General features: G+C 45.6%; 1 protein-coding gene across 2 annotated transcripts in view; it reads right to left on the bottom strand.

Annotated features, from left to right (window-relative positions):
• LOC144106833 (uncharacterized) overlaps window positions 1-12,538 on the bottom strand; it is a 55,199-nt gene extending 42,661 nt beyond the window's left edge. The window contains exons 1-2 of one of the 2 annotated variants that reach the window (XM_077639779.1): window positions 9,985-12,538; window positions 924-1,184 (exon numbers count right to left, since the gene is read on the bottom strand). The gene's annotated coding sequence lies outside the window, so the exon portion shown is untranslated. The remainder of the gene's footprint in view (window positions 1-923; window positions 1,185-9,984) is intronic. The other variant, XM_077639778.1, reaches the window with a different exon arrangement.
• Between the last annotated feature and the right edge of the window lie 3,940 nt (window positions 12,539-16,478).

The following is a 16,478-nucleotide window of genomic DNA, read 5'->3' as shown; positions in this document are numbered from 1 at the left end:
AGTCAAACCGTCAGCACTCATGCAGGCATTGCAGAAACAGGCTGTAGAAGAGTCATATGTAAAAACACTGGAAGATATCTATGATGGCTGCACAGCCACCACAATGACGTAATGATGTTTTATACTTTTAGATCCTTTACCAGGAGCACTTGGACACTGTTCCCACTTCAAAGTTTTTGATCAATTTGCTCTCGCCCTACCACATGCTAGCTGTCTCTTTTAGCACAGCTGGCAAAGCAACTGCCCCAGTGAAGCGGTGATCCTGGGTTCAAATCCCGGAGACCCCATCGAATTTTTCTTTAACTACAGTTTCTGCGGAAGCTGTAAGCTTTCCTTTGTAGCCGCATGGCTGCTCTTGGCTGGACAGCAATGAGTAATTTGCTTTCTTATTACTTGGATTTCGCGAACAAAGGGACAACCTCATAGGTGCCCCATAAAACAAGAAGTTTGCTTTTAAAATTTTTGCTCATGTAAATTTCTAAGGGCCATAACTGTAGCACCACTGCATGTTGTTTACATCACGGATCAGAGTTGGTCTATACCCGAGTCCCATGGAGCCCTCGTATTGAGCTGGTCAATGTGCTCTGTGGAACAAGGTAGGACTGCAGTGGTGAACTAGTGGTCTGCGCATGCCCTTTGCATGAGGGAGGAGCGAGGCTTGATCCCTAGTGCCGCCGGGTACACAACAGCGATACAATGCATACCAGCTTCCCCTGGCCTGGTGCGCGGCTTATTTAGGATGAAATGCTTCGGAGATGGGTCTTTGACCCCACCTTGAGTAGACGAGAACACCTTGTGCTATGGCACTCTGGCCACAGATGCCTTTGCGCCATAAAAATCATCATCACCATCATCATGTTGCACAAAGTACCTTGTTAGGTCACCCTTGCACAGCTAAGGGCAAACACAGCACCTATACTCACACACTTGTTTGCGATGACACGTCGACGGGCACTGAGGGCATGGGAAAAGCGGGTGCAGGCCCATGTGTGCCTCCAACAGTTCTTCCGATTCGAACAAGCATTCGCAGAACTTGCAGCCGTGCCAAACCTGCTTCCTGCTGGTGCTCTTCGGCCTGACACGACCTTGAACACCTGAGCACGGCTGCCTCTCTGTCAGCAGGTCACTTGCCTGTGGCTCTTGTATGGCTTGGCTGCATGCCGAAAGCTGTGACGCAAGGAAAGCTGCAAGAATCAACAGCCAAGTGAGAAAGCTGAGCAGTAACTCAACCACATTACATGTGTACACCGCGCAAATGATTGCACTGACAAAAGACAAGGCAGCAAAGACAGCACTCTTTAACTCCTAGCAAACCACACCATGGCACAGGAAACAGGTGCCTCGGCTGTTGTGGCATTCAGCTGCCAAGCACGAGGATCACATCATGAAATCCTGGATGTGGCAGCTGTGTTTTGATGGAGGCAAAATGCAAAAGGTGCCAGTGCACGGTGAAATGTCAGTGCATAACAAAGGTCCCAGGTCGTTAAAATTCTTCTGGAGCCCCCCACTATGACATCTCTTTCTCTATTCCTTCTTTCCCTATCTCTTTCATCGCTGCCCTCACTGCGGGTTGAGGAGACAGCGAGGGTGAGAAAGTTACTGCACCCTTCTTCTCCTCGTAAACAATTATTCATGCTTGACACACATTGCCCTCTGTTGACTCTCAACAGCAGTTTGCGTCTGCTTTTATGATCAGGTGGGCTCCAGTCCTCAACATATCCATTTTCCATCAAACAGCCACTGCTTGAGCGCAGCAATGATAACAGCACTGCTGTAATAACCTACAGAAGAAATGACTTCAGTATGACAACAAACACTGAAGCAGTAAAAGAAATATGCTGGGACTAAAATCCCCTCCGATGCTTGCACAGAAGGTTGCAGTAACATGCATGCAGCAATTTACTTCATCAATACCCACGTTACATCTTTGCTTACTTTCTACAGCTGCAGAAAGCACAATGCTCATAGTCTCATCTTCAGCAAGAAAAAAAACACTGCTGACTGCAACCTCTAGTTAATATCTAACAAAAGGCGAAAGCTTCATGGAAAACGAAGTGATATATACCCCATATATTGCACCAAGAAGCTGAAGTATACTACTTGTTACGTCCTCAATTAAATGTGCGCATGCAATGAAAGTAATACAGTGGAGCCCAGAAATATTGAACCCACATATATCAAATTATTAATGCGATATCACTAAAAGCATCAGAGAAAAAAATTGAAGGGAACACTTAAGCTGTGCCTTAAGAATACGACGCGATAGCATTAATGAGTTAATGCCCATATATGCAGAATTGGCCAATCTCAACTTTACATTCATATGTCCCTGGGAGTCCTCATACCACTCCTGGCGCAATGGTGCAGCGGTTAAAGGATGCGCCACTGTCCTGCGATGACAGGTGCCATCACCGGTGGGGTCTGGTGTGACCCAATTTGTTCTTTGCGAGCAACCTCTCGCTCAATATTTAAATGCCACCTACCAGAGTGGTTATTGTGCTCACAATCTGGTGTTGGTAAGTTGAGATGACGCCACAACGTCATGTGGCCTAGGTAGCCCCACTAGGTTGCTTCGACCGACTGGGCCACCCTACACCACCCTATTCATCGTTCACAAAGCCGCCAACGATGCCGATGACGACGGATTTTCTGCAAACGGGAGCCTTTATGCTGTCACGTTAAAAAATGTGTGGTCGGTCGGCAGTGGTGTCACCAGACCAGAAGTGGCATCACTTCTGGTAAAGGCATCAACAGCTTCTGATGTTATTGCACTGCCAACACATAAGGTACTCATTAGGTGTCCCTGCGACTTCTGTTTATATCAAAAAGAGTCAGAACGTTCCACTGAAAATCCATCTTAAAAGTATAGTGCTATTGTTAATGCTTACTGAATTCGCATCCAGAAGAACATTCAATGTTTCAAATAGTGTGCTGCACCCATGCAAGTGGTGCTACGGTGCTCTTCATCACTTTTCACGCACAGAGATGGCTCTGCTCTGCAGCTTTGGCCACCTGCTGCAAGCATAAGCGCCCTGAAGCAGCGTGAAGAGGCAAATGTGGAGTGTGCCTTACGGTGGCCATCAGTTTCTTGTATTCATAGTCCGCGCCACATGGCTGTCATGCGGTGAAGCCAGCCTAACTAACCAAAGCCTAGCGACAGCCCTTGTCTGGCGCATTTTGCTCGCTTCGTTCCCAAAGGCGTTGTGTAAAGCAACGTTGCGTGCCTCAATTTTAATGAAATTATTCTAGTTATAGTGTACTGGCAACAGTATTAGCTACCTTATGATAGGCAGTGGCTAGTTCCAATGCACCATCTGCTGCAAGTTTGATGCAAGGCAAGTTAAGCCTAGCAATGCCTGGTGAGCGGTGAACTGCGAGCACATCAGCAGACGGCATGTCCATGGGTGTCCGGAAGAGGGGGCGGCTGCCCCCCCCCCCCCCCCCTTCCCCCCCCCCCCCACCCCCCCCCCCTGCACCTTCCTGGAATTTCGAATATTTTTTATGTACTAGCACAACTACACAGCTTGATTAGCAGGCTTGGGTCCCACATATCCGTATGAACGTCCTTCAGGATTGTGAGCCAACTTTACACGTTACACACTATGATTTAGACAATGCCGCTGACAGAGCCGTCATCGTGTGTGGTCCACAGAAGACTTGTCACATTGTGGGAATTGATTATGCAATTATATGTTGACAGAATTCTGTTAGTGTCACACACACTGTCAAACCCACATACAGCAATACCAGTTAGAACAATTTATCATATATAACAATAAACAACCGCAGCACCGTCAGCTTCACCCTGTGTTCTAAGATAAAATGAACTGCTTATAACAATGCGGTTAAACTGCTTTTAACAATGCTGTCATAGCACATTATCGGTTATAACAATTGAATCTTATCACTGAGAGACAATCTTAAAAGATACAAAACCATGGAAATGCTCAGACGACACCAGCCAAGCAAAAGTCCACTTTCAGGAATTAACCAACAGACTCTTCCTGCTTTCATCTAGGTTGCATTGGTGCCTGCAAAGACTAATGAGCCACTTCACCGTCGACTGGCGAGTCACAGGGACCACTTCTATGAAAAAAAGCTTTCTTGCTTTCACCAACGTTCGGGATTCCTACTTCTGCGGAATTTCAAACAAAACGCCAAGAGAGCCCATCCCAGATCAGCCCATTCAACGAGCAGCGCAGGCCGTGATGAACAAAGGCTGTCCGGTTCGGGGATAACACATCACCCGCTCCCCTTTCTTGCTTTGCTGTCTACTGTGCTACTGCCGCTCCTGGAAGTTCGAGATGGTTCCAGGAACCGACAGGGAAAAGTCCCTAGAAGAAAGAAGATTCCAAGCTTTAGCATTGGGATATGCGTTGACGACTCTGCCCAAGGACTGCGCCAACGAAACCGGCTGCCTGGCAGGAAAGGGCAGGAACCAGAGGCGAAAATGCTATAAAAGAGCGGCCATCTGCCTCATCGGGAGAACTTCCCTCATCATTTCTTACCTAGTACAGTCTTTCATTTGCTCCATGATGTAAATAAGTGTAAATAGAAATGTCTTGTTGTTTTCCCTCAGTCTCCCTCCCAGCCTCCTCATTTCTCTTGCGGGGCACCACTGCAGACCATGGTACGCAACAATGTGCGGCGAGCACCTGACCGTGCACATGGAAACAGTGGGTGCGCTGGGGAAGCCTGCATGCCACAGTGACACAAGGGAAGAGAAAAATTGGCAGTGGCTTAGCTCGGCTATGCCAGGATGTACGTAGCGAGAGGTACGTTTCCCTGGCTGAGCTTGATGCGGTCACTGTATGTTTAGCAATGAGAGACATTGGGCTCCATCTCGGCAGCTGTGCGTCGTCTATTACACTCGGCAGTCTGGCATCTCCGTTTGCCAAGCCGTTCCTCTCTCTGTTCGGGCATCTCCGCTGCTCTCTTGGCATTCTTATGCCATTCTTTGTTGAGTAGCCAAGTGCCAGGCGACAACCTCAGGATCGCAAGAGTTAATCTCTTGTCTGTACCGCCGTTCAGCAGCGGCTGGACTCTGCTTCTCTACATCCACGTCAAATGTTGCGATACAGCCACCCATTATATCTCCACCTTATATAGGCAATGCTGTGCATGCGACGCGCGGTTCGGGTGACAGAGCGGCATGCGGCACGGCGGCGATGAAGCGCGTGGCGCACCTGTGGGGGCTCTCGGGTTACCATGGTAGCGGCGCATGCGCACAACTGCTCATCACCGTGACGTCATGCGCAGCTCCCATAATGGAGCAGGAGAGCGGCCGCAGCAATGGCAAAGCGCGCGCCGCACCTGCTGCTCCTCTCCGCTTGCCATGGTAACGGCGCATGCGCACAACTGGCCTCTCCCAGCCACCGCGAAATGCTCGACTGGTCGCCCAGTGTAGCTCTCACTACAAAGGATTTTCTCCTGCGCTAACGCTGAGGAGTAAGCGGGGGCGCCTCTTTCAGCGGAGCAGTCCACTACTTTGGGGTGTGCCACTCATAGAGAACGCGCTGCCGCAATTTATTTTTTTTTTGCATTCTGTATGGGGACTGGCCTTGAGAGCTCAAGCATTGCCCCATCCTCCTTTCCCGGTTTCCCAATGCCAGCGCCGCCGACGGGGCACGCTACATCGAGGCTCCCTCCTATCAGCCCACAGCGGCAAGCAGTGTGTGTGCGGTTGCTCGGCTGTATGGTCAACCCTGAGGAACTCCCCAGCCAGCTTTGCCTATAGCGGTCCCAGATGATGGACATCTGATGCTTCTTCAAGCGTCAGCGGGTGCCTGACAGAGTTTTATCCAGCTGCCCGGCCGAAGAGTCTAGTGTGCCACGTGACAACGCTGCAGCATTTGGCCAGAATGATGCAAGCTTTCATCACCGGACAGCAGCTGAGGTCGTCTACTCTGTGGAAGAGGCTCCACCAACAGTGAGCCCCCATAACGTAGTAAGCCATGCTGATTCCCTTTCTCCTGTTTGGGACCAAATTGCAGTGACAAGAGCAAGAAAGCAACTAACCTGTCTCAAGAATGTGACTTCGGAGAGTTTCTAGGCAAAGCTAAACTAACAGGCACTCCGGACTGTGAAGTTACGCCTTCTTACTAAATGCTACATTCGAGTTTAAGGAAGATGTAACACCCGACAAGAGAACTTTTCGCTACCATTGGCTGGCAGATTATGCTCCATGGCTAGCGTACTCAGCAACAGTGAAAGGTGCCCTTTTTTATTTCTGCGTGACTCTTCCACCGAATGCTCCCCGGGGTACTCAAGACAGTTTTATCATGTGCGCTTTCAGTAGCTTAAAAAAAAATGCACGAGGCATGCAGGGACCACGTAAAATCCCAATGGCACCAAGAGGCAATCGTTGCATCAGAGATCTTTATGGATGCGATGACTGGCAAGGAATTACCCGTTGTACAGCAGCTGAGAAGAGCACTATGAGAGCAAGTTCAAAGGAACCTTGAGAAACTATTTCCTATAGTTTCCACCATTATCTTTTGCACAACGCATGACTTGCCAATTCACAGGAAGCAGTCTGACAGTGGAGTCTTCAATGATCTCCTTGACTTTCGGTTAGAAGCTGGAGATACTTGACTTCAGGAATGCTTCGGTTCTTCTGCTGGCAATGCTAAGTACACTTCCGTCCGTGTTCAGAATGAGATCACCACAATCAGTGGCGATATCCTGACAGAGCAAATAGTAGCTGAAGCTAACACAGCGTTTGCTTTTTCTGTCCTCGCAGACGAAACTGCAGATATCGCAAGAAGAAAGCAGATGTTTATAGGCATTTACAAGGCAGGAACACAGGTTTGCATTCAAAAGCGGTTTTTGGCATTTGTAGAGCTGGAGCCACTGAACTCTGCTTTCATCGCCACTGTGACCTTGAAGTGTTTAACAGTTGCCGGGCTGATTCTTTCAAACCTCATTGGACAGGGGTTTGATGGATGCTCTACAATGGCTGGAAAAGAAGCTGGAGTGAACAGAACAATACAAAAAGAACTTCCAAAGGCCCTATTCTTCCACTGCGCAAGTCACAAACTGAATCTCGTGATCAACGATTTGAACAAGGTCTCTGAAATTCAATACATAATAGGGATCATCAAACAAACTATAAACTTCTTCCGTGAGAGTGTGCTCTGAAGGAAATTGGTGCCCAACATTCCGCTGCTGTGTGAAACAAGATGGTCTGCAAAATACAAGTGGATTAGGATCTTCTCTCGGCATTACGTGGCCACAGTCGAAGCAATCGAGGAGCTCGCATCAATGGAATCAAGCATGAACGCTGCAACTAGGCAAAGAGCTCACATCCTCTATAGTGCAACAAGCTCATCTTTCATCGTTTGCTTGCACATTGTAGCGAAGTACAGCGCACGCTAGGACCAGTTATGAACATTCTGCAAAGTGTATACATGGACTAACATTTTGTTGATGACCACATCACTGAGTTGCAGAATATTTTTTGCAGCCACTGGACTAATGTTGACATCATGAACACAGCAAGTTAAACAGCCAATCACTCAAACGTGTTGATATCTGTACCAAGACAAGCCTCTTATCAGGCCCACCGAGACAACAATGGGATTCTGTCGTGTGGTAACTACTATCGTACTATATCGTGTGGTACATACTATCGTGTGGTAACATATGTGCCTTACCTGGGCTCTTTCACTGCCTCTTTGGCTCGCCGCTCTTCTGAAATCAATGAGAAGAGCTTCAAACTCCTCCAGCTGCATCCAGCAAAAATGAAGCATTTTAGACGTGCTGAGTTTGTAGCCCTTGCTGTAGAACTCCAAGGCTTTTATTGTATCGAAAACTTCAAAGAAGAGAGGGTATCTAGTGGTACGGGATGTGGAGAAGCAGAACTGGGGACTCGTCAGAAATAACATACTCTGAGCTTCTGCTTGAGGCCAAGGTATCCTTCCCCGCTGTTGCAAAAGCCATTGAGGTAGCTCTGGCCATACCAGTTACCACTCGCACTGCCGAATGCTCCTTCAGTACAATGAGGAGAATGAAAACCTGGCTATGCTCAACAATGACAATTGACAGGCTGGACGGCCTTAATATGATGAGTGTGCATCGAGAGCGCATAATGAAGCACAAGGACCACTTAATCACTCGTGTCATCAAGCAATTTGTCCGAAAAACCCGAGACGTCTGCAGCTGCTATTCAAGGAAGACTGACGAACTGCAGTTACATGCTGGTGAATATATTGTGTTGTGTGCTGGCTATCAGTTCACGTGAGTCGAGAACCCGCATGCAGCAAGACTGACCATTCTTCTTCACGAACTGATAGTAACTTTTTGCATTTTACTTACTAAGTTTACTTCTTTGTTCAGTAATAAAATCCCAAGTATGTTCTCCAAGACTAACACTAATTTGCTGTTTCTAATTTTTGTTTCATGTGCATAGTTCAGACCACAAATAGTGCCTTTTTGGTGCTAACCTACCGCCTCCCCCATCCCCGGCCATCCGGTGCCCCACCACCCTGGCAAAAAGTTCTGCGGACACCCTTGGGCATGTCACTACAACAACCTTTTCTACAACCCTTTCTTTTTATACTGAATTATCAATATAGTGAACTATTTTGTTATCTCCTTCAAGCAGGATATATCTGAGTTCAACTGTATTCTCCACCAAATTTGAATGAATTAAAGCTTTTCAGAGAGACAAGGTACAAAGAAGATTTGTCTACGAGGTTGATAAAAAGGCACGGATGCCTGACAAGTGTCAGTCCCACTTTGAACAACGCCTCCCTTCATTCCAATGGCCATGCCTTCAGTCAGAAACTCTGCAGGTTTCTTTGATTTGGCTGCACTTGCTGCACAAATTCCATGAAGTTCCAGGGGCATGCAGCAATGATTCAGGCAGTTCAAGTACAGCTTGCAGTGGCTGCTTCCAAAAGGAATGGTCGCATGCAGACCTGGTCAATTGCTAGCCGTGGCGTGGCCACCAAAATACAGCCAGGTGTGTGCCGCCAATATCAACAGCTACCAATATCCCGAACCACATGAAGAATTTTCAAGCAAGAAATCGCAATAAGTGATGAATTGAACCAGCCTGAGGAAATCGCTGTTTTAATGAAAAAGTCACTGCATGCACAGCACACAGATGATTTACAAATATGCACTAAATGCTGCATACAGGGGTCGACTTGACTGCTTAGTTTGACAATTCTGACACCATCAACAGCTACCTCCCTCCGCCTCTAGAGAAATAACTGTCATCATGTCATTAAGACCACAGTCACCTTCTAACTACACATGGGCCTGCCATCTTGTTGCGCTACAGCTACCTCAAGTTAATAGTGCCAACATTATGCAGCATTTGAAGGTCCCATGACATATGGCACAAGGGGGCAATCTATTGCCTGCATGTAATGACCTCTTTAAGGCACACCGCTCCTGTAATCATCAAAATCTTTCTCTTTGAGAAAAATGCACTCAATGACAACTCTTTGCAATGAGACAAAAGCAAAAATAGCCTTAACTTTGGAAGTGAAAAGTTCAAGAAGATGCCTTAGCGCCCGTTTCAAATTTTAAAACAAATGCGCAACAGCCCAAACAGCAAAGGCATGAAAAAGCAGGTCAACACGCAAGAGGGGTTAGGAGCTAGTTTCCAAGCAGGGACAGCGAGGATAGGCAGACAGCTTCAAGTGACATTTCCTGCACACTTTTTTACTCTAGCCGATCACCACTTCCCTCTCACAACACTAGGTGCGAGCAAACTCAAGAGCTGCCAAATTGCTTTGCTCTTCAAAACCACCTCAAAGTTAGCAGAACTTTCCTCTCCCAAAAAAAGCCCATGCATTCTAAAGTGCCTTGGACATCACCATCAAAGATGATTGCCACAACCAAATATTGCGTCCCACTTGGGAGTCCCTACAACTGCCTGTCGTCAGTCAGTCAATGGGCAGTTCTGATCCAGGTCGCAATGCATGCACCTTGGAAGCAGTTTACAAAAACATGATTTTAAATTTTGCTCACCGGTAGCTGCAAAGGACGCTGGTGAGCTATCTGTTTCCTCAGTGGTAGCCAGAAACGGCGTGATCTCCGGAGTTGGCAATTCTTGCTTCACTACAACAGAGGATGCGCACAGGGCTGAGAGAGAGAGAGAGAAAACAAAACAGTGGGGACACACTTCTCACAGCTTCTGTTGCAACTTGTGTGCGTGTTTCAGCCTGTTTCTTTCCAATTTTCAGTACATCAAGCATCATATTCAGACTGCTAGCTGCACTAGCAGATACCTGCTATGGCATGGTGGTGCTGACATTTGGATCGATCATTTTTTTTTTCAATTTTGATTCCTGTTTACCATTTAGGTTGCACACACCGTGGTGGGCAAGTTGTGATACTGTCTCAGGGTCACACACGTGACCTCTTTCGACCAATTATTAATTTAACTGCCACCCGCCACTGTGGGTAGGTTGAAGGTGACGTCACAAGGTGACATGACCTCTCTCGACCAATCAGCCATCAGGGCAGTTTGTCCTCATCACCTCTCTTAACTAATCAGCGAATTTCAGGACACCAGACACCAGCGAGGTTTTGGTGCAGTGACAGCTCTAATTCTGTAGCATGAATAACCTTTATTGGAAACCGAGTTTGGAGGGAGGCTCAAAGGGGTGGAGCCCTTAGTCAAGGGCCGCATTTTCTGCAGCTGTGTGGCTGGTGATCAGGTCACGCTAGTCGTTCGTACTAGACAGGCGGGGTGTGGGGAATACTAAGGGAGGACTGGGGCATTGGAATAAAAGTGTGCCTAAGTGCAGGATGGGGGAATGTGTTAGTCTGGAGTTCGTGCCAGAAGGCTGCCTCTTGTCGAGGAAGATTTTCTGAGGGGGTGGAGACAATCGGTAATGTCGCATTAGCATGTGAAAATAGGCAAATGGGATGACTACCGCCTCCTCTGGGTTGAAATGGCCTTCCACTGGCACATGCAGAATAAGTCCTTAGATTGTGACATGAACAAGTTCAATTGAATAGCGTGCGCTAACAGGATGAACACAGGAAACTTGAAGAAGACGTCTTCTCCAAGTGTGTAAACATAAAAAACCTAATTCCACAGCAATATGCTCTATGTTCAATTGATTGCAAATATGTTTGGTTAGCTGGGTGCATTGCTGTGCTGACAAAAGTTGACAAATGTATTGCAAAAACGTTTGGATATTAATGCCAGTTGGGCGTATGGGTAGAGATCCTACTCTTTTACAAAGCGCTTTACTTTGTATGTAAAAATATTGCCCCGAGCTGCAGAACAAAAACAATAATTTAGTTCTGCGAGAACAGTCAGTAGCAACAGAAATATTTAACTTTTCTTAGACGCTTTGCTAACTTGCAGTTTAGCTGCACTGTGTGAAAAGTTAGCCCTTCACACTGCTATCTGACTAAGGCCGGCAGTACATCCACCTTAAGTGAATCTCAAAATGTGCCAGCGAAAGATCCACTAAACCTTAGAGCCATTAACCACTTTAACAAAATAGCACTAACAGGCACGCTCAAGAAAAACATTGAAGGAATATGAAGTGACCTTTGTCACACTAAACAGTGCATAAAACAAATACCCACACTGGTATATGTCACTTTCAAAAACTTATGAAAAGAAAGAAAACAAGAGAACCAACTGCTAAGTCGGCTACCATACAAAAACATTCCGCAAAATGATGCACATGCTAAAAAAGAACAAAGAATTTCACTAAAAAGCACAATGACTGCAGGACTGCTTGTATATACCTCCACTGAACAAGTAAGAAACAACTGGTCCATGAAAAAGCACAGTAGCAAAGAGCTTCTAGATACAATTTCACGCGAAACACTGAAGAAATGGGGGGAATGGAAATGACCGCTAACACGAGCCAAACTATGTAAGAATTTATATGTGGCAGCGACAGCAAGCAAGCAAAATTAAACATGTAAAATTCTAGAAATACTTTTAAACGAAGCCTGAAAAAAAAAAAAAAAAGATGTGGCTTGGAGTAAAACCACCAAAGCAGCATAAGGCAATTACAAGAAGTGCAGAGTCAAAGTATTTCACGCAAATAACTATGGCTGCAAGCAGAAAAACACTTCACATGCCATAAAATCAACATTACAGAGCATTTGAAGGTCCCATGGCACTCAGTATGAAGTGCTGTCTACTGTATAAAACTAACAGTTCCTGCAAACAAAATGTATTCAATGTGAACTCTTCATGATCAGACAAAAGCAAACATGACTTAGCATCTGAAAATGGGCAACTGAAAAAGACACCACACTGCAGATTTTAAAACAAAACACATCCCAGTCAAAACATTTAAGGCACTCAGGAGGAGCACGCACACCCACCAGAAGTGTTAGAAGTAACCCAACACAGTTTTGAGATGAAAGGCCACTGACAAATGATGTTCTCAGGTACTCATAAACAATCGGCGTCAAATGAAACATGAACAGGACACTTGTAATGCAAACACAAGAATACAAAAATATTAGCTGCTGGAGAAGAAATACAGAGAGGATGCATAAACACTTCCATGAGGCACCTTCGCACCAATGAAAATAAAATTAAGTACGCTAGTGTTCAGTGTCACTCATCTGCAATCTTTTGTTTTCCTAGTTATACTTCAGTTGTCTTGATCACATTTAATTTGTTGCTGACAGTACAGTACTAGCATGCACTCAGTGTGCACAGTACATTACAGTGTACAGTACTCATCACTATAGGCATGCGTGAGCATTCGAAGACCACATTACTGTGCCATTTAGTACAAAACCCCGAATTTGCAATACACTGGAGGTGACAATGCTACACTGCAGAAGCATTGCCTTTTCACTGCTAAAACAAACCAAACATGACAAGAGTTACGTGTGACAAGGAATGCTTTTTCTAATAAAAGATGGAATTCTAACAACAGGGGCATGCTCCGAGACAGCTAGGTCACCAGTGGGGTTCAAAGAAACACACAAGGTCACAGGACGGTCACTGAGAAAGCCTCCAAAGGAGCATTTGTGCAGGGTCCAGCCAGCAGCAATATTTCAAAATATGTGATAAAGTGATGCATAGTAGTGAGAAAACTGAAGAGCAGGTCATTTCAGAAAACTCAGAAGCGGGCTGCAAGCCAGACATGGTGTAGACATGGTGTGACGATGTGCCGATCTCTTCACAGTCTCCTGTGCTCAAAGTTGCTTGCCTGTCAGCTGTAGAACAGAGAAAAAACTCATGAAAAGATGCTTTGAAATGGCAGTAGCAAGCACAGAAGAGGCTGAAATCGAGTGTGACACTGCTTTGAAGGTGCTCCATTGAGCAAGCCAGTGAGAAGAACAGATGATAAGACTTTCAAATTTTAGCCATTTGTTTCCTGCTCGCTGTGCTAAGCCTTGGTATGTCTACTCAGTGAAGTGGGCAAGCGAAATTTGTTTCAGCTAACAAGGAGTGTATCAAAACACTTAAGTGCAAATTAATGCAGCCTCATGGCAGAACTGAGTGGTTTCAAGATAAGTGTGAAAATGTCAACCATTCCCCAAATGAAAGTTGAACACTTGCGATTATAACCACAAACTTCACTTCCATGTGAAAAAAGGAAAACAGCTTGTGAGGGCCAAGCTTTGCAATTTATAAGGAGATGAAACCTAGCTTGCACATTGATATGCTATTTGTGCCAAGAAAAAGTCATGCCGTTGCTCCACAAAAAAAAAAAATCTACACTAAAACGATGCATGCATAGCTATGTAGAGAGCAGCACAATGTCATGATAATGATTTAAGACAGTGATGACTGCGTGTACAGAAGCCCCTGCTAATTACAATGTTAAAAGGCCCATAGCAGTCTTTGAACACAGTGCATGAACTGACCCAATCATTCATTAACTGGTGTGATCCCAATAATGGGTGGGCTCCCTTTACAGCCAACACAATTCGCACCATGGATAGAGCGCTTTGGAAAACCTTTAACACACTCTGAAAAGTTGTTTGGTTGTGGAGCCAACCTTACACTCTAAGGCTAAGGATTTCATTTGGGCTAGTTGGTTGTAGCAGTGAAGCTTATTGACTAGCGCAAACACAGAGAGGGACCAAAGTAAGAGTAAGAGACAGGACAGACGCTAGTTTGATGCGACGGCAACTGAAAGGTGGCACTGGTGGCGCAGAAGGAAAGTGTATAAATACCGTGTTTCAAGTAAAAGATCCAGTTGCAAGTCTAGCGTGTGTCCTGTCTCTTACTCTTACTTTGGTCCCTGTCTGTGTTTGCGCTAGTCAATATGTTTCACTTATACTCTAAAGACGCCAAATTTTAGTTAGCGTGTTTTCTTCATTCCAATTCCAACAGTGCATTAAATATTAGCATCACCCAATGGCATTTCCCTAAATAATTTATAATTGAATTTCTCTGATGCTCTTTTGGTTTCAGCAACCGAACGATCGCTGTTTTTCATAAGGAGTGTTTAGGTCACGTGAGAAATGAAAAAAGCTGCAATGTAATCGCTGATAGGCAGGGTTAATTCAAAGCAATGCTTAACCAAGTCTGTCTAAAATGTTGGAATAACAAAAAACAACGTATCAGTGTTTATATTGCAGTTTTTTTCGTGCCTCACATTTCTGACCACTTCTTAAACGTCACAGCCATCGTTCAGTTGATGAAACCAAATCAGCCTGTGAAAAGAAATTCAATTCTAAATAATTTATTGCTCGTAGCAGAATATCACACAGTGATCCACGCACTCTAATCTGTTATGCATCACTACAGAAAAGAAAATATGCAACTAAAATGAGATGTCCATATGCCTTTAAAAACATGCTACAGAAATTCGAGGAGCGAACGATAGGGGGAAAGTTGGTACAACTATAGCAGCAAGTAATGCTCTAGGGGTATGTGGTGTCTCTGAACCTGTTTTGTAGAAAGCATTTTGCAAAACACTGCAATTCTTGCAACAGCAATTGCACGCCACTTCTGAAGAAGCTAATCGGCTGTACAAAGGATAAAAAGACACAAGAAATTCGCGTAGTCTTGAAGATACCGAAATGTGACCCTGATTAAAGTGTTAGTGAGGTTTTGATCAATATATATGATAAGGAAATAAAATTTATGTTCAGTAAGCTGAATCTGGTGGCACATTTGACAGCCGCGAGCTAGTTGTGCATGTGCACAGTAGGCCATGAAGGAGGTGTTGCTTCATTGGAAAGTCTGCATGGCTATCTGTTTTGTGTTTTGTCCATTGCATAGTTATCGGTTCATATTGATGCTACAGAAAGTCCCTTGGGCCCCTGACAGGCATAAGTACTTGAGAAAGAGAAGAATCAGCTAACAATTGATGGCCTAGGCACCTTCAAAGCACCTAGCCCACAATTACACCTGCAAATTCCTTCTGTCATATTTAGAACACATCTGACTACACAGTGATAGTTATTAATACATTCAGAAAAAAAAGCAATTACTTTCTCAGTCAACACCCCTGATTGGAACATTGCTGGCACTCATATACCTGCCCCTATATGTTTATTATGCCCACTGATACTAGCCTGCAAGATATTCACATGTTAATGCTCCATGTTCACAAATGTTGCTCCTCAGATCCAGCTAACTTGGAAGAGATCATTGCACTTCTTTAAAGAAATTACTGCCGTATTTACACGAATGTAAGTCGACTCCCCATATCACACCTCAGGAAAATAACTTGGAGGTCGGTTAATTAAGCTTGGCCTTTAATAATAGAACACGATAGCATTATCCAGCGGCCGCCGCTCATTTCCAGCCGCTATTGGCTGCCGCGCACGGGCGTGCCCATGGGTAATTTCCAAAATGAAAATGTATTAGCTTAGTTACTGGACTACTCATCCACGCTTACGCCATCGTCCTCACTAGAGCTGCCGTCGTGAATGCTGCTGCAGTCCCACAGCACGTCTTTGTAACTTCGCCATGCAGCGAAATCACACACTTCGCAAGCAGCCGCATCACAACATCGAATGGAAAAGATGAAAATTTTGCCTCGCTGGAGCTGCCACACCCGTAACACCCACTGCGAACGTCGAACTTGCGGCCCGGTGGGCATTTGTTCGTTTCCTCGGCATAAAGAATGGCAGCCATCTTGAATGTAGCTGTGAACGAGCGCCGGACGCTTAATGGACCCGTAGCGAAAATGACAACTGATGAAGCACTTAATTAAAAATTTGAAAAGCGTGGCCGGCAGTAGTCAAATGTGTCAGAGCCAAAGAGAAACTATACGTGAGTGGCGTCGGCTATTCCGTCAGCTACCGACACTCCCCGGCCCCACTGCCGTTTCGAGTGGCTACAGTGCCTAGAATATACTGTATTTTCATGTATATTTTAGGCACCGCGATTATAACACCTGCCCTTCCTTCAACTATTGTCACTCCCTTGAGCGCCGAGTGCGCAGTTGAAAGTTAATATAGTAGAGCGTAATGCCATTAATAGTAGAACGCAAGTGTGTCATCGGGCCACCACCGCTTATCAGCAGCCCGAATCTGCAGCCATGAGCGGGGAAGTGGGTGGGGAG

Source organism: Amblyomma americanum, chromosome 10 (genome assembly GCF_052857255.1).
Source record: "Amblyomma americanum isolate KBUSLIRL-KWMA chromosome 10, ASM5285725v1, whole genome shotgun sequence".
In the NCBI taxonomy this organism is placed as follows: domain Eukaryota; kingdom Metazoa; phylum Arthropoda; class Arachnida; order Ixodida; family Ixodidae; genus Amblyomma; species Amblyomma americanum.
This window is presented reverse-complemented; position numbering and strand designations above follow the sequence as displayed.